The sequence below is a fragment of the Rhinolophus sinicus genome, linkage group LG04 (assembly GCF_036562045.2).
Source record: "Rhinolophus sinicus isolate RSC01 linkage group LG04, ASM3656204v1, whole genome shotgun sequence".
Lineage (NCBI taxonomy): Eukaryota > Metazoa > Chordata > Mammalia > Chiroptera > Rhinolophidae > Rhinolophus > Rhinolophus sinicus.
The window spans coordinates 94,946,889-94,973,153 of NC_133754.1; the positions used below are offsets into that span (position 1 = coordinate 94,946,889).

At 39.3% G+C, this 26,265-nt stretch overlaps 1 long non-coding RNA gene across 1 annotated transcript in view; it reads right to left on the reverse strand.

Annotated features, from left to right (window-relative positions):
* Positions 1-14,656: 14,656 nt before the first annotated feature.
* LOC141571071 (uncharacterized) overlaps positions 14,657-26,265 on the reverse strand; it is a 164,911-nt gene continuing 153,302 nt past the window's right edge. The window contains exons 3-4 of the long non-coding RNA XR_012495591.1: positions 17,335-17,518; positions 14,657-14,835 (exon numbers count right to left, since the gene is read on the reverse strand). This is a non-coding gene — a long non-coding RNA (uncharacterized LOC141571071). The remainder of the gene's footprint in view (positions 14,836-17,334; positions 17,519-26,265) is intronic.

The following is a 26,265-nucleotide window of genomic DNA, read 5'->3' on the forward strand; positions in this document are numbered from 1 at the left end:
CTCATTGGCCAGGTTAATGTAGAGAATCCAGTGGAGGGCACCGAGGTCCTAGGGGACAGTTGAAGCACTACATGGAAGTAAGAGGACTCCGTGGAATTTAAGTCCACTTGGAAGTAATATGGGTTCCTACCTTTTCACCCCATTTGCTCCCCACCTACCCTCTCAAAAGCAAATAAGGTAATTTATTTGGGGGTTGATCACAGAGATCAGCAGAGATGGACTGAGAAAAGTAAAATGGGAACAAGCAAGTCTAAACAAGGATGTGTCATCAAGGTCACCTCAGTGAGCAGCTGGGGCTTAGTCCTTCTGTGGAGTGTATAGATTTCTTTGAATTGTCTACCAAAGAGGGATGGGGAGAAACAGTCATCCACCAGCTCCCAAATTCTACTGGCGAAGGGCTTCCCCTGAGGATGGTAATTCTCAATACACACACACACACACACACACACACACACACACACACACACACACGGTCTCTGAAATAATGTATTACAAAAAATGAAGGCAAAGCACACCTATCACGCACTACAACATAGGGATTTTATGTTGCACTGCGCGCTTTTGCTCATGACCTGAGTATCCTAGATAGACGTCTGCATCTGTTGTGTGTAAACTGGCACTGCTGGTACCCCCGCTCTGAGGAGTGTCTCAGGATGGCAGGCGTGGGTACTGCACAATGGAAATGTGGGCCCCACAAATCGGAGAGCACCGAGGGTCTTCCTCCACTGCTCTGAGCCATCGGACCACGCACGGCACCCATCGTAACGGGATTCAGAGCCGGCCTGCATGACAGGGACTTCAGGGTAGGAGCAGTTGCCAGGTGGTGCTTTTATACCTCATCTGACAAATATTGTTACGTATGTTTTTACACATGGACATGTCTGTGCACCCACAACCCAGATCAAGATACACAACATTTCCACCATCTTAGAATTAGAAGGCTCTCTCATACCCCTTCCCATTCAATACGTCCCAGGAGGAGCTACAGTTCTAAATGACAGCATTGCATATTTTTTCTCTATTCTTAATCTTTGTATACATGAAATCATATAACATTCTCTTTTGTGTCTCACATATGTTGCTCATCAGATATCTGTGAAATCCATCCATTTGTTGTATGTTGCAGTGGTTTGTTCCTTTTTATTGTTCTGTAGCATTTCATTGTATCAGTGTCAGGGCGGGCAGGCTTCATGAGAATGTCACCAACGCCATGCCACCATATAGCCTCCTACTTGGTTTAGTGTTCTGCTAGTGCCATCTCAAAATTCTTAATAATTTCTTAACAAGGCACCTGCATTTTCATTTTGAACTGGACCCTGTAAAGTAAGATGCCCGTCATGATCCACAGATTTCAGTGTGTTTATGCATTGTACTACTGATCGACATGTGGGTGCTTCCCTGTTTACCAGTAAGAATTCTATTGCTGAACATTCTTGTGTATATTTTTGAGATATGTACTAATTTCTGTTGGCTATATTAATCTAAGAATGAAATTCCTGGGTGATAAGGATAGGCATGTGTTCAGTTGCAATAGATACTGACAAGAGTTTTCTGAAATATTTGTACCAATTTACATACCCACCAGCAAAGAATTAAAATTACATATTTAATATTCTCCCCAACCAGACTCTTTTCTTTTTTTATTGTGGTAAAATGTATGTAACATAAAATTTACCACTTGAGCCATTGTTAAGTGTACAGCTCAGTAGCATGAAGTACATTCATGCAACCATCACCACCATCCATCTCCAGAAGTTTTTCATCATCCAAACTGGAATTCTACATCTATTTAAAAGGTTGCTTTCCATGCTGGTAACCCCCAGGCTCTGACAACCACCATGCTACTTTCTGTTTCCTATGAATTTGACTGTTCTAGGTACCTTATTTAAGTGGAATAATATATTTGTTCTTTTGTGTTTGGTTTATTTCACTTACCATATGTCTCCAAGGTTCATCCATGTTGTAACATGTATCAGAATTCCATTTCTTTTTAAGGCTGAATAATGTTGCATTGTAGGTATATACCATAATTCATTTATCCATTTATTCATCAATAGACATTTTGCTTGTTTCCACCTTTTGGCTTTTGTGAATAATGATGCTGGGAACATTGATGTATAAATATCTGTTCAAGCCCCTACTTTCAGTTCTTTAAGGTATATACCCAGAAGTGGAATGGTTGTATCATATGGTGTTTCTATGTTTCATTTTTTTGAGTAACCACCATATTAATTTACATGGTAGCTGTACCATTTTTCATTCCCACCAGCAATGCCTAAGTGCTTCCATTTCTCCACATCTTCACCAACCAGCAAACCATTTTAATTTTAGCCATTTTAGTGGGCCTGTACAGGCCTGTACATTAAGGCTTTTATTAACCTAATGATTAATGATATTGAGCATCTTATCTCATGCCTAATGGTGATCAGAATATACTTTTGGTAAGGGGCCTATTCAAGTCTTTTTGCCAATTTTTTATTTGATTGTCTCTTTCTTATTGGTTTGTTTCTTTTAAAACATATGTATTGTAAATATCTCTTTCCTATGTGTAGTTTGGCTTTGAACTCTCTTAAAAGTTTTTTCTTGATGAACAGAAGCCTTTCTTTTCAATGTAGTCTGGTGGATATTGTTTTAAAATATCTTTGTCTGCTGCACAGTCATGAAGATGTCCTCCTGTGAGATATATATATATATACATACACAAAGCTTTGTTGTTTCATTCTCACATTTAGATTTTAAATCCAATTGAATTGATTTTTTTTTTGTATGGTGTATGACCTAAGGGTCAAGAGACTTTTTTCCATGTGCATATCCAGTTATGCCAGCACTAGGTATTGAAAAGACCTTTCTCTGCAGGGCTGTCATAAACCAGGTGAGTGTGTGTGTGTGTGTGTGTGTGTTATATTATATATACATATATATCTATTCTAAACTGCCTATTCTGCCATTGGTTTGTCTATCCAGGCACAGATAACACACTGTCTCAATTACTATAGCTTTATAACAGGTCTTGGTTCTGATAGTTTGATTCTTTTTTCTTTTTCTTATTGGGGAATATTGGGGAGCAGTGTGGTTTTCCAGGCCCCATCAGCTCCATGTCAAGTCGTTTTCAATCTAGTTGTGGGCGGCGCAGCTCAGCTTTAAGTCAAGTTGTTGTTTTTTCAATTTAGCTGTAGAGGGCGCAGCTCACTGGCCCATGTGGGAATCGAACCAGAGACCTTGGTGTTATGAGCACTTGTCTCTAACCACTGAGCAAACTGGCCACCCCAGTTTGATTCTTTCTGTTCCTCTTACTCAGTGTTGCCTTTGCCAGTTTTTGCCCTCTACATTTGCATGAAAATGTTAGAATAAGTTTATCAATTTCACAAAAATCTTGGCTAAGATTCTGACTGGGATTGTTAGTTACAGGCATTTAAGTCCATATTTGAACATTTGGATTTTATCTTGCTGATTTTGGAAATCATAAAATATAAATTATTCCACTTGAGCACATTATAAACCTGTCTCTCACTTCACTCAAGTCTTTCTATGTGCAGCTGAAATTTCAAAAGAGAAAAAGCACTTTTTTTCTGCATAATTTAACTGTGATATATATTTAACACATCTTCAATTGCCCTTGCTACAATCTTGAAAGATAACGTATTAAAATTGAAAATAGTCACTGATAGATGTTAAAAGGGAGAATTTATTTTACATGAAATGACATCAAAGACCAATTACAACTTTAAAAACACAAAATGTGATTAAATGTTCAACATAAAAAACACAGGCCTTTATTCCTTTGAGGCTCTGTGACTCTTGTCACTGATAGTACTTTATCTGGAGGTTGTAGAAGTGATTAATCTGTGGCCTCTGGGAGAGGGAACTTGAAAACAGGAGGAGCCACAATGGGGCAGAGCAAGAAGATACTCCAGGGAGCTGGTGCCGGCAAGACCCCAGCAACAGTGACAGAGCAAGCCTGGAAAAGGACCGACTCAGGCTGCAGAAGGAGGACGAATGTCCCCAGATGATGAAATTTAATATCAGAGGTGCTCTCACATACCAGATGAGATTGACACATATGCAAGAGAGATTGGGGCTAACTTAGCAATAACTACCCCAAAAAGGAAGCCAGAGAGAAAACAAGACAATTAGTAATATCGAGGAACATAAAAATTATGCGAAAGGAATATATAGGATCTAAGAAATGTTACAACGTTATAACATGTGGCTTCACTGCAAATTATATTTACATAATCCAAATATGTAAAATACCATGTATTTACCAAAACAGAAATTCTGATATAAATGCACTGGGATGATTAGGGAAGGGGAAGCAGGTCTGGGGTGAGAGCGAAGTGCTATAAGAGAGAGAAGACCTGACTTTCCATAGTAGGAAATCAATACCTAAATTTTCAAAATCAAGAAAAAGCAGGATTAGTATGTTATTAAGAAATATGGAGTTAATACCAACACACACACGCACACACAAGACTTGAAAGTGTTTTCTCTGGGAAGCAGAAGTGAAATGGTGGGGCACTGGATGCTATTTTTCATAACAAGTCTTGTGGAATCTTTTGACATTTTTCACTATATCCTTTGATAAAAATAAAAATTAAGTAAACAATAAAATAATTAGTACAAAGTGAACCCAAAAAATATAATACTGGCCTCTACCGCCAAAGTTATTTATTTCAGTAATAGTTTTAAGTGGGATTTCTAGGGAGAACACTTCCCTACAATCAGGTATGTCAGGGAAGGTTTCTTTGAGGGAGTAATACTTTGAACGAAGTCAGAGCAATGGAATCTGTCAGAAAGGGACAAGGAGAGTGTATTTTAGGATAAAGGACCAAACCATGCAGAGGCCCTGAATGGGGAAGTTTCTGGGCTCCTACTGCCTGACTTGTTGGGCCTGAGTGGAGTAAACACAGAGGCGAAAGGACTGGGCATGAGATGAAGCTGGGCAGGCCAAGGAAGAGACTGCACCGGGTAGTCCTCCAGGTTGTAATAAGGATATTTTGGTCTATATCCTGAGTTTCCTCTACTTACCTCACAGGTAACACAACAGGATTAATCTGGTTCTTCCTAACTCCCACATCGGCAATTCTAAAACCCTGACCAGTTTTCCCAAGGATTTTGCTTGGTAATGGATGGAAAGCTCTCTGCCGGAAGTGAGGGCACAGCTTCACTGTGGCCTCTGTCTGCTTTGTCCCTGGCTTCTTTTTAGACTTCGGGCAAGTCACCTTCTCCAGGCCTCAGTGGCCTCATCTACAAAATGAAAGTCTGCAGTGGATGACCTTGAGGTGCCCCCCAGGCCCTAACATTTTATCACTTTGCACTACTCTTTGTGCTTTGGCCAACAAGGAAGAACACCCAGTTCCTCAAAGCGTTCATTCCCACTTTTCTGTGAAACTTCTCCTTTTGCCTTTGCCTTCAGCAGTTTTTCAACTTCCCAACTTTGGGGATGTTTCTACAAACTGAAATAGTGATACCAACAAATGTTGGTTTTGGCAATGGGATGTCAAGACGATAGCCAAATTGGTGACAAACTACTATTCCTTTATATCAGTTCATTGCATCACTGTTTTCAAAAATATAGCTTGATTTTTCTTATAAATTAATAATTGTATACATTTTTAAGTAACTAGACAGTAAGTTTAGCAAATTATTACTCTTTTCCTGAAGTCAGAGCAACTCATTAACCCATCTATTATTTGATGTTGTTTTCTGGTTTCCATACAAATCTGAAAATTAAGTTTGTGAACTTGTTGCAATGATGTTGCTAACCTTTTTTTGATATCAGAGAGATTATTCATTATGAATTTGTACCAACTGGACAAACAGTTAACCAAGTTTACTATTTGGAAGTGCTGAAAAGGCTGCGTGAAAAAGTTAGACGACCTGAACTTTTTGCCAACAATTCATGGCTCTTGCATCACGACAATGCACCAGCTCACACGGCACTGTCTGTGAGGGAGTTTTTAGCCAGTAAACAAATAACTGTTTTGGAACACCCTCCCTGCTGACCTGATCGGGCCCCCAATGACTTCTTTCTTTACCCAAAGATAAAGGAAATATTGAAAGGAAGACATTTGGATGACATTCAGGACATCAAGAGTAATACGAAGACAGCTCTGATGGCCATTCAGAAAAGAATTCCAAAATTGCTTTGAAGGATGGACTAGGCGCTGGCATCAGTGCATAGCTTCCCAAGGGGAGTACTTTGAAGGTGACCATAGTGATATTCAGCAATGAGGTATGTAGCACTTTTTCTAAGATGAGTTCGCAAACTTTATTGTCAGACCTCGTATACCTTCTGCAGCTGGTTTTAACCAATTTTATAAAAATAGTTTTTTATCACCAATCTGTATTCTGAAATGCCACAAATTTCAATATTATGGAAAAACATGGCTTCATATAGATGTATCTTTGTACATTCAGTCAGTTGGGCAAGAGAAAACCATTAATTCACCTCCCAATTACTGAATACCTGATGCCTGGCGATATGCTAGCTGGCTAAAATGAAAACCGTTCAGTGTAACATTCATTAACCCATAATAAAAGAACCTCTGCTGATATCTTTATTAATACTTTAGGGATATAAATTTGTTCTCGAGACAGCCAAACCAAACTAACAGTAGGATTAAAGCAAAGGATACAGAAATGGAGTCATTTGTTAGAACCACAGCAAGTGAAAAAGATAGGACAGGGACCTGCCCTTTCAATTTACTGTCTCACCACTGTGCCCCCTGGGGCCCTGAATAATTAACACCTACCTGTCATTGAGAACAAATCCAGAACAGAGTAACCACCTCCAAGTTACATTTGCTTTTTTGTTTTCTACAAAACTAGAGTGGAAATTGTTCTCCATTTTTCGGGTTATAATGTAACTGATGTTTAATGTTGAAAATACAGAAGATAGATGATAGATAGATGATAGACAAATATGTGTATTTCTATCTGTATCTATAGTATTTCAACCTGAAGACTCTCTAATGGAGTCTAGTGAGCTTGACTGCCATATTTGTTCATGTGTGTGGTACAGTCAGCTGATTCCAGTACCGTTTCTATTGGTACAGTAACAAATCACTAAATCTGTAATGAATCATTTTCAACAATCTTTTGTCCAGGTGTGTAGACACTATACCAAAACAACTTTTATCTGCTTAAATGGTTGACAGTATGTGTTACTTATTCATTCTTGGTTTAATTTGAATAACTATATTGCTATCTATTAATTTGAAAGAAAAATCTATTTCCAGATGGCCTAAATTTTTATATTCTTTCAGACTTGCATGTTGTTCGCTGTGAGCTGTTGTGTCCTCTCTGTACCAAATTCCCTGCAAAGGGTCACTACCTGGTGTTTCTAAGCCATTTGTTGCTTTAATTACCTCTCATTCACAGGAGATGTTTTCATAATTCTTCTTGAACGTTTTATCGTTGTTACTGTTTTTAACAATTTCCTATTAAGTATGCAATAGCATCAAAACCCTCCCAATCACCAGTCTCCTCTAAAAGCTAACAGTACACATTGAATTAGGAGATATCTAAATAGCACCTTCCTCTGAAAACTATAAAGACTTAGTCTTAAATAGATGGCAATAATGGGTAAGAGAAGACAACATGTGATCTGAGAAAAGAGTGAAATACAGATAGAATTTCCAAGTCAGCTGCAGAAAACCTCAGAATTTGATTATGATGTTCTTAATACAGAAGGGTATCCCTGAAAGCTGTCAATAAATCAGTTTGTGCGCATATATAAAGGGTATATAAGATGAGTAAGACCTGGGCTCTATTCTCAGACACCTAGGAAGTTGAGTGTAGAGAGAAAACAGAATCAGATTAATGGGGGAACCTGGAGAATTCCTACACTGAGTGTGGCAAGACCGAAGAAAATAATATAGCAGCAATACTACCACAACTACCAACAAAAACAGTCATATTAGTCATAGTAAAATAATAATCACTACTTTTGTTGAGCACCCACTCCATGCCAGTCTTTTTGTCAGGCGCTAATATATATGCATACTGAATTTCATAACAAACCTGCGAAGTAGATTATTTTTATCCTCACTTTGTAGATAAGAAAAATGAACTTCAGAGAAGTTAATGAACATGCCCACAGCCACACAGCTTGCACATGGTGGAAAGACTGAGAAGACACTAGATTTGATGAACTTTGAAGGAATAGTTTCAGAGACATGATGGAGCAGAAACCAAGTACAGTACTTTCCCCATGTCCACAGGTTCACTTCCTGCTGTTTCCATTGCCTGTGGCCAACCGTGTTCTGGAATTACTAAACAGAAAATTCCAGAAATAAATAATTCATAAGTTTTAAATTTCATGCCATTCTGAGTTGTGTGATGAAATCTTGTAGCATCTTGTGTCCCTCTCAGGACACAAATCATCCCTTTGTCCAGTGTGTGCCCGCTGTGAACACTCCCTGCCCATTGGTATCCCTCTGAGTTATCAGATCAGCTGTCAAGAGTATTGCACTGTTTAACCCTTATTTTACTTCATAGTGGTCCCAAAGTGCAAGAGCAGTGATGCCAACTCATGGGTCAGTGATCCAGGCTGACCCGGAGCAGATGATCCACCTTCTGACAATATGCCAGGTCCGTAATAGCTAACACGACGTCACAATGCCTGCGTCATTCACCTCAGTTCATCTCATCACGTAGGCAATGTATCATGTCACATCATCACAAGAAGAAGGATGAGTACAGTACGGTAAGATATTTTAAGCGAGACCACATTCACATAACTTTTATTATGGTATATTGTTATTGTTCCATTTTATTATTAGTTATTTTTATTAGTCTCTTACTGTGCCTAATTTATAAATTAAACCTTATCATAAATTTGTATGTAGAGGGAAAAACCAGATCATATAGGGTTCATTACTATTGTGGTTTTAGGCATCCACTGGGGGTCTTGGAAGGTATCCCCCATGGATAAGGGGGAACTATGTCACAATGTGTCATTGTGTGACAATGTGTCATTGTGTGTCAATGTGTCATTGTGTGACAATGTGTCATTGTGTGTCAATGTGTCATTGTGTGACAATGTGTCATTGTGTGTCAATGTGTCATTGTGTGACAATGTGTCATTGTGTGTCAATGTGTCATTGTGTGACAATGTGTCATTGTGTGTCAATGTGTCATTGGATGAGCAGGCTCTGGAATTCCGTGGCACCCCTCCCCCGCATGTTAATCGGCAACACTATGTGTGTTTTCCATCGGCAAAGGGGGCGTTCCAAGGAATAGACTCGAACTCTTTCTACCAAAGGGGTGCAGAGGAACCATGTATGGAGGAGACTGCAGGGAGGGGCAGCAAGAACTCAAAGAGATAACCCACCTCAAGCAACGGCAGAGCCCAGCATTACAAGCCGGAGCCAGAACTAAGCCAGAATCAAAGAGCAGCAACAAGTGGGTGAGCTTAACAGGGAGAACCCTGGAGACCCTTTTGTCCACTCTGACTCAGTAACCTCTGTCCCTAGCCCTGGCTCCCAGGTTCATGAAACAGCAGGCATCTTTGGTTCGGGCGTCCCGGCAGTGAGATAAGCCCCTCAACTGTGCTGACCCCTCTGACTCTCACTCTGCAGCACTGGGGAACGGGGGCAGGAATATGGAACTCTGGGGGCACGGAGAGGAAGGGCAGAGTTTCCTCCTATTTAGTTCCTCACTTATGCTGTCACAGTGACTGAAGGCTTGACTGTTACTTTCCCATTAGCTTATTGTCTTCACAGACTACTGTAACACCTGGCAGCTCAGTTTCCTCTTGACAATAGTTACCATCATCGTGAGAGAGAGCACATTTGACGTTCCCAAACTCCTAGGAAGTGACTAGGAGAACAGACTTCTAGCTTACAGGGTATAGAAATGGTGCTCTGTACAACAATGCAGCTCTGGGAGCCTGGCCAGTGGCATTTGAAGATTGCGAGTATAATGTGATTCATGTATTAATGTTAACAGGGTGACAGTTATTTCCCCACTGTCACGCTGAGCTGGAAGACCCTCCAGGGCAATGCAGCTGAGGTCGTGAAGAGGGAAAAGACTTCGCGTCCAGGTCCTCCAGAGCCTCGATGTTTAAGACACAAAGCAATGGCCTCATTCTTGCTGAAAAGGACTCTGGCCAGGACTCTCAGGCTGCTGGGTTGAGCAAAATGGCTTTGCCATTTCGTTTCAGCACCCAGGGCTAACTCCCCCGGCCTGGCATCATTCATCTACTGCAGGGTAGTTAAGGTGCAACTTGCTTTCAGTCCCCCACGGCTTTGGCAGGGTAGAGTTGGCCTGAAAAGTAGAACGTAGAATTAATCCAAGGGCCCATTTTTAATATTCAGTTTCAGCCTCCAACTTATAAGTAGCAACAATTAAATCATTAGGGTTTTGTTCCCTTTCTCATTTCCTGTCATACATCTGGTTGTAGCAATAATGTTCTAGAGCCATTTGTGTCCTCTCTTCATGTGGGTGGTAGAGAGCAATGAGTAGCCAACCTCTGGGCAGCCCATCAAAGTTTTTGGCTTGTAGTATAGTCATCCCCCTTTATCGATGGCAGATAACCTTCCAAGACCCACAGTGGATGCCTGAAAGTATGGTTAGTACCAAACACGGTATATCCTATGTTTTTGTTTCTGTGCATACATATTTATGATAAAGTTTAATTTATAAATTAGGCACAGTAAGAGATTAATAAAAATAATTAATAATAAAACAGAACAATAATATCCCATAATATGTGATGTAAATGTCTCATTCTCAAAATAACTTCCTGTACTATACTCACCCTTTTTGTGATGATGTGGGATGACACAATGCCTGCGTGCTGAGACAAAGTAAGGTGAATGACATAGGCATCCTGACGTAGCATTAGACTACTTGTAAGGGTTACTTGAACACAAGCATTGTGATACAAGGACAGTGGACCTAGTAGCCAAGTCTGCTACTAAATGACGAATGGGCAGAAGCGTAGGCAGCTGGATGTGCTGGACAAAGGGATGGTTCACGTCCTGGGCGGGACTGAGCTGGATAACGTGAGATTTCATCTTGATACACAGAATGGTGTGCGACTTAAAACTTATGAATTGTTTATTTCTAGAATTTCCCACTTCATATTTTTGGAATGCACTTGACCATGGGTAACTGAAACCTCACAAAGCGAAACCACAGCTGAGGGGAACTACTGTATATGCTGTCCATTCTTACATCCTACCTTTGCTACCTCATTTTTCACCTATTGCAACATTTATTTTGTAAATGTTGTGTGTCCAACCACCTTAACTCTTTTTGAGCATGGTGGAGTATACATAAATAAATACAAAAATAATCAATACATTGGCATTTCAGGAACAAAACTGCAAAGAACTGGAAGAAAAACAGGGAGGAGCCAGAAGCGTCGCCTTTACCATCTTTGTAATTCTCTCTTTCAAAAATGGGAGGGAATCACTACTTCTGACAGAAGGGGCTGTTCTTCTGACATGGAGTTTTTAAGGCTACAATAGTCTGAAATTTCCCCCAAATCAAGCCAAACCTCCAAAAACCAGTGAAGACAGGCCCTGACTGGAGCTCCAAACATGTATGGCTGGGAAGGCCACACTGGAAGCAGTCACTGTTGATGCTATTGCTCTGTATTGTTTGGGTTTTGTTTTGTTTTACTTTTGAAATACACTAATGGTGAGAGCAAGGAGAAGGGAAAGTTAAGTACGAAAAGCAAAGAAATTTATAAACGATGGTCTTATCCTATTTATTTTTTTTATATTTAACAGTGTGACTTAAGGAGCTCATCACATTTGTCCTCTGATATCAAAATACTGTTATTATTTTTTTAATGCATTATGGTCCCCAATTGTTCTTATATAGTCATAGTTAAGAAAATAGTATGAAATATCCAGTACCTATGTATCCTATATCGCCATCTTAGCTTTCATTTGAAATACTTTATTTTTTAAAATTCTGTTTAGGGCTGTCATACCATCATTTTAAGAAGCATTAAGGGTAATTAATAAACACAGAGAGATAAGAAGAAGTGTAAATGGTTCAAAAGATATGAAATGTAAACCTATTTTGACATTGAAAATTAAGAGTTTATTGAGAGCGATTATAAATCTGTCGACTTATTTATTTTCCACTTAAGATTTCTGCATTTTAATTCAGAATTTAGAGGTTCATCATGAAAATTTCAAAGGCATTTATTTCAAGATGGAGGTGTACTCTTTCCAATTTCCACATGACTGACAGAAAGGCCCTGCCACGTAGTGTATGTAGAAGAGAAACAGATTTATAGTAAACTAACAATTGTCTTTTCTTGGTTTCAGTCCTCCTGATCCAGCTCATTAAAGAAAACCCCGCAAAGATGAGGAATCTCGGGAACTAAAAAGCTGGGGTTTTTTTGTCTTTCAGTTGAGCTGCTGTGAATGAGCAAATCCATTAAAATAAATGCATGTGTTTGCAATGGTACTGCTAGCACCACCAATTCTCACTTTTTCTCTTGAGTGAAGATCTAAGTTGTAGTGTTTACATTTTCTTCTGTTTCTTCTTATCATTATCACCCCCAGTCCTCGGCACAGGAGTTACAAACCGAGAGGCCAACCGGGCACCTACTGGAGCTAAGTCTCGGGGGAGTAAACCAGGCAGAGAATGCAGGGTTTCTCCTCACGAAAGGGAGTGGCAGCCCTTCAGCTTCGCTTAGTCACCCCCACGAAGGAGGCTGGCCCCCTGGTGATAGAATTGCATGTGTTTTTGTTACTGAAGAACAAGGGTTTTTGGTAAATGTCACAGGAAGGAATTCGGGGATGTCCCTAACAGGCAACACTCACAAAGCCAGGCAAGCAGCGGATTTATTTAAGAGAGGGGCCAGGCCAGGAGAAGGGCAACTGCAGCGAAGAACAAAGAAGCTTAGGATTGTATCATCTTTAAAATGAGGGCATGAAATAGTCAAGATTTAGGGGTGGCGTAGTGTCACAGGTGTTCCCAGGGGGTTCCTTGCTGACCACTTCTTCCCATCAGGAGGAGGGATTTTTGTCCTTATTTGTCCCTTGTTGGACCAGTCATGGTGGCACAATTTTTCTTGGCTGCCATGCTAATATTAGACTCCATTATAATTTGCTGATTCACCTCGAGGGACAAGAAGGTGTTCTGGGTCTGCTCTCGGCCACCAGGACCCAATCTGGCTGGTCTCATAACTGCACCTTTTCCTCTTTTCTTTGTCTCCCCTCACATCCTCTTTCCCTTCTCCCCACCCTCTCCCCACAGCCCTTTTCTTTCAGCCTATGGTAACATTTTAATAGAAGTCCCAACTCAGATTTTCTTGCACAATCTCCTAAGAAAAATAATGACACTGTGCAGCCACCAGGACACATCTGCAGCCCAGGTTCAGCCTGCACTCACTCTGTGGCTTGCAAACTCTGCTTAGACCTTGGAACATTTCATTCAAACCTCAGAAAGAAAAGAAACAAAATCAAAACTCAAATCAGGCAACATTTGATTTCTTTCCCCTTGATTTTACTATTTCTCTTTGCTTCATACTGGAGGGAAAACGGGTCAGGCTAAAGCTTAAACAGTTGATTCAAAGGAGAAGTGAGGCGTCCATTCTGATTGTTACTGATGCAAATGGTCCCTGACTCCTAGTATTGTGTGTTCCCAGCAGCGGATAAACCATTTTCTGAAAGGCTATCACTCTAGTTTACCTGATTAATGGAGTTTTGCTTGTTTCAGTTCACAAAAACGTGTATGTAATATAAGAAAATACATTTATCTGTATTTTCCACATCTGAAGACTAGTCATGTTTTTCTGTAAATAATAGCCTGTCCACAGAAGATACTCAGAGATGGAAAGCAAAGTACATCTGACCAATTTGTAATTTATTTCCACAATAATCCGTTAAACAGAAATCAATTGTCTATTCCACTTCTGAAATGAAAGGCTCAGAAACCTCTTTAGTTTCATCTATTTTGAGTTGAACAATATATTTTACAGCCAATAATTATAATCCTGTGAAAAATAAAAAGAGTTTTATTGTAAATCATGTGATTATACAAGTAAAAGTGTGAGACTTGTTATGACTTCTAACAGAACCCTATTGATTTTCCGTGTATTCCTTATACGTTTTTTTTTTTGTCTCCGACACTTTCAGGAACCATTTATCAACAGAGGAAATTTTGAATTATCGTTTTATTTCCTATGGTACTTTTGAAGGTACTTTAGTTGTTAGAAATACGGTTTCAAAAAGCAGTCTGTTTATTCATGGGTTTGAGGGCATCTCTACTTTCCATATTTCCCTACAAGCCATTAGTATTTTTAATTTACTTATAATGTTGCTATTAATTATTGTAACAAAAAATTGTTCTTGCAATTTCTATGTTGCATTTCATTGGTAAAAGTAGATACATTCTAAATAATATATTTTTTTTTAATTTTAAATAAAAAAGGAACTACTCAAATGAGAACATGGTTGCTATGGTATACAATTAGCCTGGCTCATCCACCTTTGAAGGTGGGTATTTAAATAAAAAGCTAATTTAAAAGTAATTTGTATTTATAATTACCCCCCCCCTAAATATAGTCAATTCAAACCAACACTGATCTTACACTAACATTGTGGTATCTTTCCACCAAATTACAAAAATCCAACTGTTTTAAGTAGGGTAGGGAATCTACTGTAAAACAGACCCCAACATGTTTAAAGGCTCAAAAAGATAGAATTTTATTTCTCACTTATGTAACATCAGATATCAGTGATCCTGAATAGCAGGTCACTCTTACTGCTCTCTTCCAAGCAGTAACACAGGGCCACAAGCTCTTTCCATCTTTTGTCTCTGCCATCTTCACCAACTGGCTTCCACAGTCACCATGCTTATCTGTATCAAGCCAATGGAAAGGGAATGTGAGAATCACATATGGAAAGTTCATGGGCCAGTACTGGGAGTGGCACACAGCACAGCACATCGGCTACACTCAGTCACATAGCCATACCTAACTCAAGCAGAAGCTGCAAAGAAATAACCTAGCTATATGTCCCAGTATAAGAGACAAAAGGGCTTAAAGAACAAATGGCCACACCACATATTAGTAACTGTGCACAGACTGCGTGGTCTTTGCAAAGATGTTGAATGTTCCATGAGAAATAAGATTAGTAGAATATTGGATTTGTCATCAGAAAATTCAGGAATGTGCTGATTTTAATAGATAAGCAGCAAATTTAGTCAACATTAGAATGATCTTAATAGATCATTAGTGGGGAGCTGGGTGAAAAAGCTGAAGGGATTATGAAATACAGATTGGTAGTTACAAAATAGTCATGGGGATGTAAAGTACAGCATAGGGAATATAGTCAATGATATGGTATTAACTATGTATAGTGCCAGGTGGGTACTAGACTAATCTGGAGAGCACTGCATATATTATATAAACACCTAACCACTGCCCTGTACACCTGAAATCAATATAAAATAATGTTGAATGTCAATTCTAACTGGAAAAAATAAATATTTTTTAAAAAGAAATCAATTTTAAAAAATGTCTATATCACTACAGATCTCTTTCCAAAAGAAGAGCTTGTATTTTAGGTCAGACACAGGTTTTCTTTAGGACACTTGTAATCCACAAATCAACAACAGACAACAATGAATGAAAGACACCGAGAATTGGGGAGAAAAAAGCTTTCACCATTAGCTGCGTTGTTACTGTGCCAGGCACTGTGCTACATGTTTTACTTCCATTCTGGGTAGGTACCATCTTTACCATTTCATAGATGAAGAAACTGATGTTCTTAGCTGTCAATTAAGGTCACATAACTAACAAGGGCCAGAGCTTGGTTTCAAACTAAGGTCCATCTGCCTATAGTGCTCAGGCACTTAACCACTGTGCTATATATTCTTGTAAATTTAATTCACAAGGGTATTCACTCACAGGCATGAATAGTCTATTTTTAGGGGCTCTAGCGACACCCTATTGCTTTATTTTCTTGATAATTCATATCTTCATATGTGTAAACCTGATTTTGTGCCATCTTGGCCTTGAGGTTCAGCGTAAGCCAGTAAGTTCAGAGCATTCTCTGCTGAGGTAACAGAGGGATAGAAGGAACCCAAGGTCAGGTGGAACTGGGAAGCTCGTTATTCAAGAATGATGAAAAAATACTAGCGGAAAATGTGTAAATATAGTTGGAAAAAGGCAAAGTTGTCCATGTATGGGAAGCCCACAATGCTTACCAAATCTGAAGGCATACTTTTTTCTGAGAGGCTCCCTCAGGTATCCCTCTCTGGCCACAGGACACTGGACAAGTGTCACATCAAAGCGGTGGTTGACACACTCTCCAAGGTCAGGGCGAGGCAGAGTGAGCATCACCCTCTGCACTGCTTGCTACTCCTTTTTCCTTCCTGCCTCACCTTCCTGCGTCTGAAGGCAGATTTTAGTCCTCCGGTCTTTTCCTCTACATAAATAATCCCATTTGGGGGGAGGCAAAGTGGAATAATGAAACGTTTGAAGTCTAATGTATTTAAGAGCCTGAACCATTTTTTAGAAAGTTGCTCTGTTTTAAATGCTGCTGGATGTTCAACCTAGCAAGAGAGACAGGTAGGCAGCATGGAGCTTCGCAGAACACGCACCCCCACACATCACGCGTGCTAGGCAACCCCTTCTCCTCCATCACAAGACGCCTCACGTTTTCTACCGACCAGTTCCGGCCTCATGTACACCCAGGGCTTGATCTGCTTACCTCTACTGCCGCCTCTCCTTTTCCGTTCTAGGTCAGGCCTTTCTTATTACCCACCTAAATATTGTAAAGCTTTTAATTATTCTTCCTGCCTCGATGGCTACTGCTCTCTGAACGTATTCTCAATTTTCTGCCCATACAATCCTCCTGGCTGCAATGACGTCTTCCCAGTTTCTGCTGCTGCTCAAAATCCCATCTATTCCTTAACACGTTGCGTACGGATCACGAGAATCTTCATTTTTTCTGAGCCATGCGTTAAGGACGGATAATGAGAATTCTCGTTTTTACTGTTGACTCTTTTTACTTTGCACATTTTATTGAATTATTTGTGTTTCATTAATAACAAAGGAAGCTGCTTTCTGCAGTATCACACCAGGAGGGATTACTAACATCATAGGTGAGTAAATCCTAAAAAATTACATAGAAAAATAATAAATGACATAGAAGCATTTACGCTTTAAAGAGAAGAGTGCATTTTAAAGTAGTTTCTTTTAAAAATCTGCCAGAATAGAGGGGTATGAGGGATTTAAACCCTGCCATACACAATGTGTTAAGGAACAAGACAGACTTTCCTGTTCACAAAACCGTCCCCCTTTGGCAACGCCTTTCCCCCTGCGGCGCCTTAGCATGACGTCTCTGAACTCACCGTTATCTGTCATAGTTGTACACAGCTGGCGGCGTGACTGCTAAAGGAGAGGCTGCACTGATCCTGGAGGATGGATTCAAGGATGAAGGAGACATGGTCCCTGACTCCAAGGAGTTTACTCTCTTGGGTGAGTTCTCAGCGCAGATGGCAGAGAACCAAGAAGGCGATAGAAGAGGACCAGCACCTACATCAAGATAGAGACATTTATTTCCAGTGCAATTAACTTAAGGCTTCACTCTATCCTTGCTCCTCTAAGAGTGGTACCTGAGACTACACACGCGTTGCAGATACGTCTGCCTATTCATGTGCATGAATATATATGCTTATGCTAACTATATGTAATTCTTCTGTTGGTGGGAAAGCAGTTTTTCAAGGGCCATTTTCTTTCTTTGGCTTTATGAGTTGATTCTTTTCAGCCTTTTCTGAAGGAAGAGCACTTCGATCAGGTAGACCAGACCCACTGACGATTTCAGGTAAGGTTTAGATTCCAGACAGTCCTATGCGGAAAGCAGCATTGTCACAGAACGATGCCTGAAGAGTGCGTATTCATTTTAGGGTATGCCCCCTACAGGTAGGAAGACTGAGGGAGAAGAGCAATTGGGGGGGAAGTTGTGAAATGCACCTATGAGGTGGTCTCATTTGAGTTGATAAATAGGTATTTTCCAGGCCGCGAAGGGATCTACTAAGACACAGAGGCTTGATAGCAAAGTCTTATTCAAGGAAAGGTAAATGGTATATTGTCGATGGTAGTATTGGCTACCTTCGAATTTGGTTACATGTAAACGTGGCCTGACTTAGCGGCATAAACAAACAGGATTGCCTTTTCTCACAGAAAAGGAAGCCCGGAGGCCGGCACGCCAGGGCTGGGGCAGCAGCAGCGTGAGTGGTCCGAGTCCCAGGCTCTTCTCTTCGCACGCCCTCTGCAGCTACTAGCTGTCGTCCTTGTCTCATGGTGAGAAAGGGCTGCTCTACCTCCAGGCGTCGGTCCACTTATCCAGGTGAAAAGAAGAAGAAAGAACCAGCAAAGACAAAATGGAGGCACTGTTTCAAGAAACCAAACTCTTCCCAGAGCCTCTGACAGGCAATTATTTGCTTACATCTCATTGGCCAGAACTGTCAGATGACAACTCTTGGCTGAAAGGAAGCTGAGAAATGTATTACTATTTGTCATGTAGGGTGTCATGCGGGGTCTCAGTTCCCGCTCCCTGCATAAGAACACAGGACATGGTGAGGCCAAAAAGGAACACCCACGGAGCCATAGATGGGGGAGTAACACCACTATAGTCTCACTGGAGGCTGGGTTGGAGACACAGGAAGCAGGAGCCACACTGTTCGCAACCCTCACTCCACTGCTTGCTGGCTCAGCCACCATCTCCTTGCCAGCCCCCATTTCCTGCTAGCATAGCCACAGCAGTTATATTAGTGGCCAATGGCTCACTGGTTACAGCTGACGGCCAACTAGCCACAGCCTATGGCCATCCAATCACAGTTGATGGCCATTTACTACCTGAGCCAATACCTTTCCATGTGAGGGTGGGTGAGAGCCTGGAAACTGCACTCCTGGTTCTGTCCCCACACCATTATTATCATTATTATATTATCATTATTATTATTATTTTGTAACTGCCAATTTGTATTTCTTAATCCCTTCATCTTTTTCACCCAGCTCCCCAAACACCCTCCCTTCTGGCAACCATCAGTTTGTTCTCTGTATCTATGAGTCTGTTTCTATTTTGTTTGTTCATTTATTTCGTTCTTTAGAATCCACACATAAGTGAGATCATACGGTATTTGTTAACCAGGGCATATTGGTGTTCCAAAATAAATTGGTGTTCTAAGAATAAGAAAATAAGAGAGATTAGATATTCAGTAGACAACTACCAGCATAAAACAGGCCTACTCTGAGGGTAGGGAGAGTGGTGAGAAATGACTGATAACTACACAAGTGCCAGATAAGAACAGGTCTTTTGTGTTTTGCTAAGGAATTTGTATTCACATCATGGGACTGGTTTTAGAAAAAAAAAAAAAAAAAATTATAACCCTAGAAGCCGTGTGGGCGGTGGATTGGAACAAATAGACAAGGAAGCAGAGAGACCAGCTAGAAACACTATGAAAGTCTAGCCACGGGATGGCGTGAGCCTTTTCTAAGGCATTGTAACTAAAGACAGACAGATATTTATAAGATATTTAGGTGGGAATTGGAGAAAAGGTAGAAAAATAGTTGTCAAGAATGTTTCTAAAATTTCTTCTCTACATGACTGAGTAATAGTAAAATTATTTACCAAGCTGTGAAAGTGCACGTGCATTTTAAATAGTAGAATTGCTCCTATTTTTACCTTGTATCTCAAAATTTAATAGTATAACCCAAGCCCTTAGCACATGTTGTAAACCCTAATAAAATGTCAACTTTCACCCTCGCCCCTCTTCTACTATTGCTTATTTTATTAATTTGAAATACAATTTTTGTATGACACATTACAATCAAAATATAGAACCACTATATATGAGTAAAGAACAGCTACGCCAAGCAATCATTTCAAAGAAAATTTGTTTTGACTTCTAAGGAAAGTAGTTACTAAATGATTATTTCCGTCCAAGAATGTTAAGCATTATTAAATGGAAAAGCAGCGTTTCCAATTGGCCCTGGGGTGGCTGAGATTATTTTTCTTTAGTCTTGAAGTTGTCACTGTTATTCCCCAAATAAAGTCTATTGCAGCAAAGCTTACAGAAACGTTTTTAAAAGAGCATCAGTACATTTATACAATAGAGTATTACTCGGCCATAAAGAAGAATGAAATCTTACCATTTGCAATGATATAGATGGACTTAGAGAACATTATGGTAAGTGAAATAAGTCAGATGGAGAAAGACAAATACAATGTGATCTCACTTATATGTGGAATCTAAAGAATAGAATAAATGAACAAACTAATCAGAAACAGTCTCAGAGATATAGTGAAAAAACTGAGGGTTGCTAGTTGGGGGGTGGGGATGAGGGAGAAGGTGATGGGATTAGAAAGCACAAATCGGTAACCACAAGATTGCCACAGGGATACGAAAGACACTTTGGGGAATAGAATCCATAATGTTGTAAAGATTTTGTAGGGTATCGATGGACACTTGTCTTATTAGGGAGAAAACTTCATGGACAGTGTAAGTGCCTGACCACTGCACTGTACACCTGAAGCTGAAGCTGAATAATAATGAATGTCAACTATAATTATATATATATATATATTTATATATATATATATTCCCCCCACACACACACACACAGGATATGGAGTACAGCATAAGGAATAGAGTCAGTGGAACTGTAACAGCTATATACAATGTCAGAGGGCAATAGATTGGGGAAGGCGGGTTATCATTTTGTGAGGGGTATAAATGTCTAACTATTACATTTATTACATGTTTTGTACACCTGAAAATAATAAAGAAAAATTTTTTAAAAAGCATCAGAAGGCTACTTCCCAAAGAATCAGGTTATAGTGCCTCACAGTGGTCTGAAAAGTAATAAGACACCTTGTTCTGTAAGGTTTAAAACACAACAAAAAGAAAGCCTATTGAAAACATGATGCAACTGTGTTTGTTCCCTAGGGCTGCCATAAGAAATGTAAACCACAAATGCGGTGGCTTAAAAGAACAGACATGTATGCTGTCATAGCTCTGGAGGCCGGAAGTCCTACTCAGGTGGGAGCAGGGTTGGTTCCTTCTGGAGGCTCAGGGAGAAGTCACCCTATGCCTCCCTCCCAGCTTCTCTTCTCCTAGGTTGCTGGTCATCCTTAGCATCCTTGGTTTGTAGACACATCATTCCACTCTCTGCCTCTGTCTTCATATGGAGTTCCCCTCTGGTTTTTCTCCTCTATGTTTGTCTCAAATCTCCTTCTCCTTTTTCTTATAAAAACGCTAATCACTGAATTGAGGGCTCTCCCGAAATTCAGGATCATCTCATCAGGAGATCTTCAACTTAATTTTATCTGCAAACACCCTATATCCAAATAAGGTCACATGCTCAGGTCCCGGAGGTTAGGACATGGACATAATTTTGGGAGGACACAGTTCAATGCACCACAACAACCAACCCAAGTAGAAAACCAAGCTTTTGTGCTGTCACGGGGGTCACAGACAAGGAGCGCCCAACTTGAGTTGATTGATTGAACACATGGACCTAAGAGGATAAACCAACCTCTATTCAAAGTAAATACTCTCGGGCTATTCAATTTAGACTTATTTTTAAAGCTGATGGAGAGTCCTGTTTGTCTATTTTTCTACATGCCGCATTTTTCTACTGTAAACTTTTTTCATTTAATAGTTTAACATGATAAAGGCCTTTGAAATTGTTGAATCATCATTACTTTTTTCTTTCCCTTACAGCAATAAATCAAAGAAGACAGAATATTGCCTACCTTGCTTGTATACCTTTTCTTCTCCTCATTGCAATTTTATTCACTAGGTAACTTTACCCTGAACATTTCCATATTTTTAGTTAACTTTTATTTACAGTTTTGGAATAGGAACCTCTGAACCATGAAAAGGGCAAAAAATCAACTGAAATTCTTTGATGCCTACATAAAGCAAATGTGTATATCTGCTTGAGAGCGAAATAATGGTAAATACACACACTTAGACAAAACTTTAGTTTTACTTTAAGAATTTAAAAGATTTTTTGAAGGGAATTAAAGTGAAAAAAAAAAGCAGTTTGCATCTTGGCAACTTTTATTTACAGATCTCTCATCAGTAGGTGACAACACAGAACACAATTTTATATTTTAAACAATATATAAGGATCAAGAGTATGAATAGAGATATTTGAAATAATTTAAATATAGATTCTATATAACTAGTTTTTTAAAAATGTTCTCCCTATATTGTATAGTTAAAATTCTTTCCAAAACATTATCGAGTACCTACCTGCTCTGAGCTGTGAGCACTGTTTCCAGGATACCGTGAACAGGCAAACTAGGTGCCTTTTTTTAACAGGGTTGTCATTTTTGCAGGTGGAGACGGACATTAATAAATAAGCACTAAGATCATTTCAGATATTAATGAGTACAGTGAAGACAAAGTGACTAAGTGTGACATAAGGGTATGAGGTAACAGATGTCTGCTGCAGCTAAAGTAATCAGAGAAGCTCCCCCTACGGAGATGATGTTAGAACTGAGACTGAATGATGAGAAGGTACTTTTAATACCGGTAAAATGGCTAACATCGTTATGAGCGAGGCCAACTTCATTTACTCACACTAAACACAAGCAGTCTAAAGGAAGAATGATGTCAAATGCTTTAGGACAAGACTTGAGACCAGAAAATATATTTCCGAGCTAGATTCATCCTAGATCTGATGTGTCTGGCCAGAAACCCCCTTATATGTATGGCCAGAAACCAACTGGGAGCATTCCAGACCCAGCCCTGTGGTCTTGTGCCAAACGCCATTTTATTCTATCAGTTCTGGGTATGACAGCAGCAGGATCTCAGCAGCAAATAGTGGTAAGTAAGGGCTGAAACTGAACTCCTGGGAACCCTTTCTCTGACCTGCCATTGTTCCCTTTTCCTGACTGACAGCAGCACATAGTTTCACGTTATCATATCTTTGTGGCCTGTAGGGCTCGGAAGGGTTGATTTAGAAAAGCTTGGAGGTAGGAGGAAGACCTAGAACAGAGATTGATTTCTGATAGAGAAGCAAAGATAGGCTTTTCAGTTTCTTATCTCAGTCTCTCAGGGCTGCATCTGGAAAGAACAATCCAGCAACAATACCTACCTTGATGTTATAGTCAGGTTTTTATTTTGCATTGGAAGCCAAGCTTTGGATTCTGTTCAGACCAAACCAATGATCACTGTTACTATTATTTTTTGGTTCCCATTTTTATTTTTAAAAAATCAACTATGTTGAGGTATAATTTACATACCACAAAATGTTTACAGGTCAATCAGTGTTGACAAATGTAGACATCTGTGCAAATGCCACACGATAAAGACAAAGTATTGCACAACCCCAAGCATTCTCTTGTGACGCATTCCATCCAATTCCTATCCCCCACCCTTAGCCCCAGGAACAATGGTGTACTTTCTATCACTATAAAGTTGTCTTTCCTAGAGGTTCATATAAATGGAAGCGTAGAGTATGTGGTCTTTTGGGTCTGGCTTTTTCCATTTAGCATAATACTTGGAGATTCACCTGTGTTTCAGTAGTTTATTACTTTAAATAGCTGAGATATAATATTTCATTGTATGGCTATACCACAATTTATCCATTCACCTCTTGATGGACATTTGCGTTGTTTCCAACATTTTGCTAATATGAAGAAAGATGTTGACATTCAAGAATAGGTCTTTGGTGGACCTATGTTTTCATTTTTCTTGAGTAAACAGTTGAGTGAAATTGCTGGGTTATGAAGTTAAGGGTGTATTCAGCTTCATAAGAAACAGCTAAATCGTTTTCCAAAGTGATTGTACCATTTTACATTCCCACCAGCAGTGTATGGGAGCTCCCATCTTTGCCAGCATTTGGCGTCTTATTTGTTTGTTTTTAGTGATTTGATTGAGTGTATACTTGAATAAGTGGTATTTCATTGTGGTTTCAATTTTCCTTTCCCTGGTGACTAATAATATTAAGCATTTTTCACTGTGCTTCTTGACCACTCATATATCTTCATTTGTGGTCTATTCAAATCTTTTGCCCATTTTTTTATTGTGTTGATTCACTTTATTGAATTGATAGGTTTTTTTACGCATTGTGAATTCAGTCTTTTGTTGATACATATATTGTGAATATTATCTCCCAATATGTGGCTTGCTTTTTCATTGTATTAATGGTAATTTTCACAAAGCAGAATAGTTTTCTTTATTTTTATTATGTTGTGATTTTTTTTGGCTTATTTTTTCTTCTTGTCATATCCCGAATTCATGAATGTTGTGAAATTAAGATTGTAATTTGCAATAATGTATATTACAAAATATTAAATGTATGAAAAAATATACTATGGCATTGAAAAAGATGTTCTATAATTACGACTGCCTGTGTTAGTTTTCTATAGCTGCTATAACAAACACCACAAATGGAGCAGCTTAAGACAACACCTATGTATTATCTCAAAGTTCTATACATCACAGGCTGGTCACAGCAGTCAGGTAGTTCTCTGCTCCCGGTTCAATAAGGCCAAAATCAAGGTGTTAGCAGGCCTGCCTTCCTTTTTGACAGGTCTGGAGTTGAATCTGCTTTGAGGTTCATTCAGGTTGTTGGCAGAATCCAGTTCCTTGAAGTTGTAGGACTCAGGCCCCCGATTTCTTGCTGATGGTCAGCTAGGAATTGCTCTTAAGGCTGCCTACCTTCCTGGCACATGACCCCCTTCAAAGCCAGCAATGGTCGTTGAGTTCTTGTCAAGGTTTCTGTGTCCTTCTGCCTCATCATTCTGGCCTCATCCTCTCTCTGACTGACTCTCGTTCCTTCCTATTCTACTTATTAAGGGTTCACATGATTAGATGGGGCACAGTGAGATAATCCAGAATAATCTCCTCCATTTTAGCTCATCTGATTAGTAAACTTAATTGTATCTGCAAAAGTTTCTTTACAGCAGTGCCTAGATTAATGTTTGATTAGACAACTAGGGAATGGGAATCTTGAAAGAACATCTTTAAAATTCTACTTCACACACTGCAAAACTAATACCCATATTATATGTGGGGAAATACTTAAAATTAGTTTCAGCAAGAGGTTGAAACTAAGAATGCTAAGAGAATAATTGGAAATCATTATACTAATGTTCAAATATTGGGCTATAAATTAGAGATCATGAGTAAGGTGAAAGTTATAGACATTCTGGCATTTCATTCAAATTGTCACTTTTTACCTCTCTTTAATCTCTATCACTTTGAGTGTGAGAAAAAGGAAAACTCTTTTATCATATTTTACTTTTTTCCTTTGCAGTTGATTTGCTCGACACCCAAAACAATGAATAGTTTGTGTCTGCAAACCTAGAGCCCTAGTAAATGTAGGATATTTTTTTGAGAAGTTGCTAACATTAGCAGAATTCAAAAAAGAAATGATAAAAAAAAAACAAACAAACAAAAAAAACAATTAAAAGGCTCCAAATTGGGATTTCTGGTCAGGATAGCTGAGTAGGTAAACACTGTGCTTGACTCCTCTCATGATCACTTCAAAATTACAATTAAACTATAGAACAACCACATCTTTCCCTTTTCTTAAAGGGACACCAGTCCTATAGGACTAAGGCCCTAATCGTATGACCTCAGGTAACCTTCAGTACCTCCTTAAAGGACCCATATCCAAATACAGTAACTTTGGCCGTTAGAGTTTCAATATATGAATTTTGGGGGGACATAATTCAATCTGTAACAGTTGCCTTAATAACGTGTGGTTTTTTTTGAATAAAAAGTGACAAATTGTACTTGTTATAGATTGAATTGTGTGTCCTCCCCCATCTTAAAAAACAAAAAAACACAAAAAAAAACCACAAACAATGAAATCCTAACCCTTACTGCCTCAGAATGTGACCTTATTTGGAAATAGGGTCTTTGCAGATTTTTGAAAGGTGGTTCAATGGCCTTTACTTTAATTTTTGTCAATGATTCATAAGACTTCTTTAAAAAAATATATGGTAAAAAACATATAACATGAGATCTACCCTCTTAACACATTTTTAAGTGTATTGTACAGTATTGTTAACTGTAGACACAACATTGAACAGCAGATCTCTAGAACTTTTGCGTCCTGCGTGACTAAAACTTTATACCCATTGAACAGCAACTTCTCATTCCTCTTCCCCAACCCCTGGCAACCACCAGTCTACTTTCTTATTCAATGACCGACTACTTTAGATACCTCAGATAAGTGGAACCATGAAGTATTTGTCCTTCTGTGACTGGCTTATTCCACTCAGCATAATGTGCTCAAGATTCATCAATGTTGTA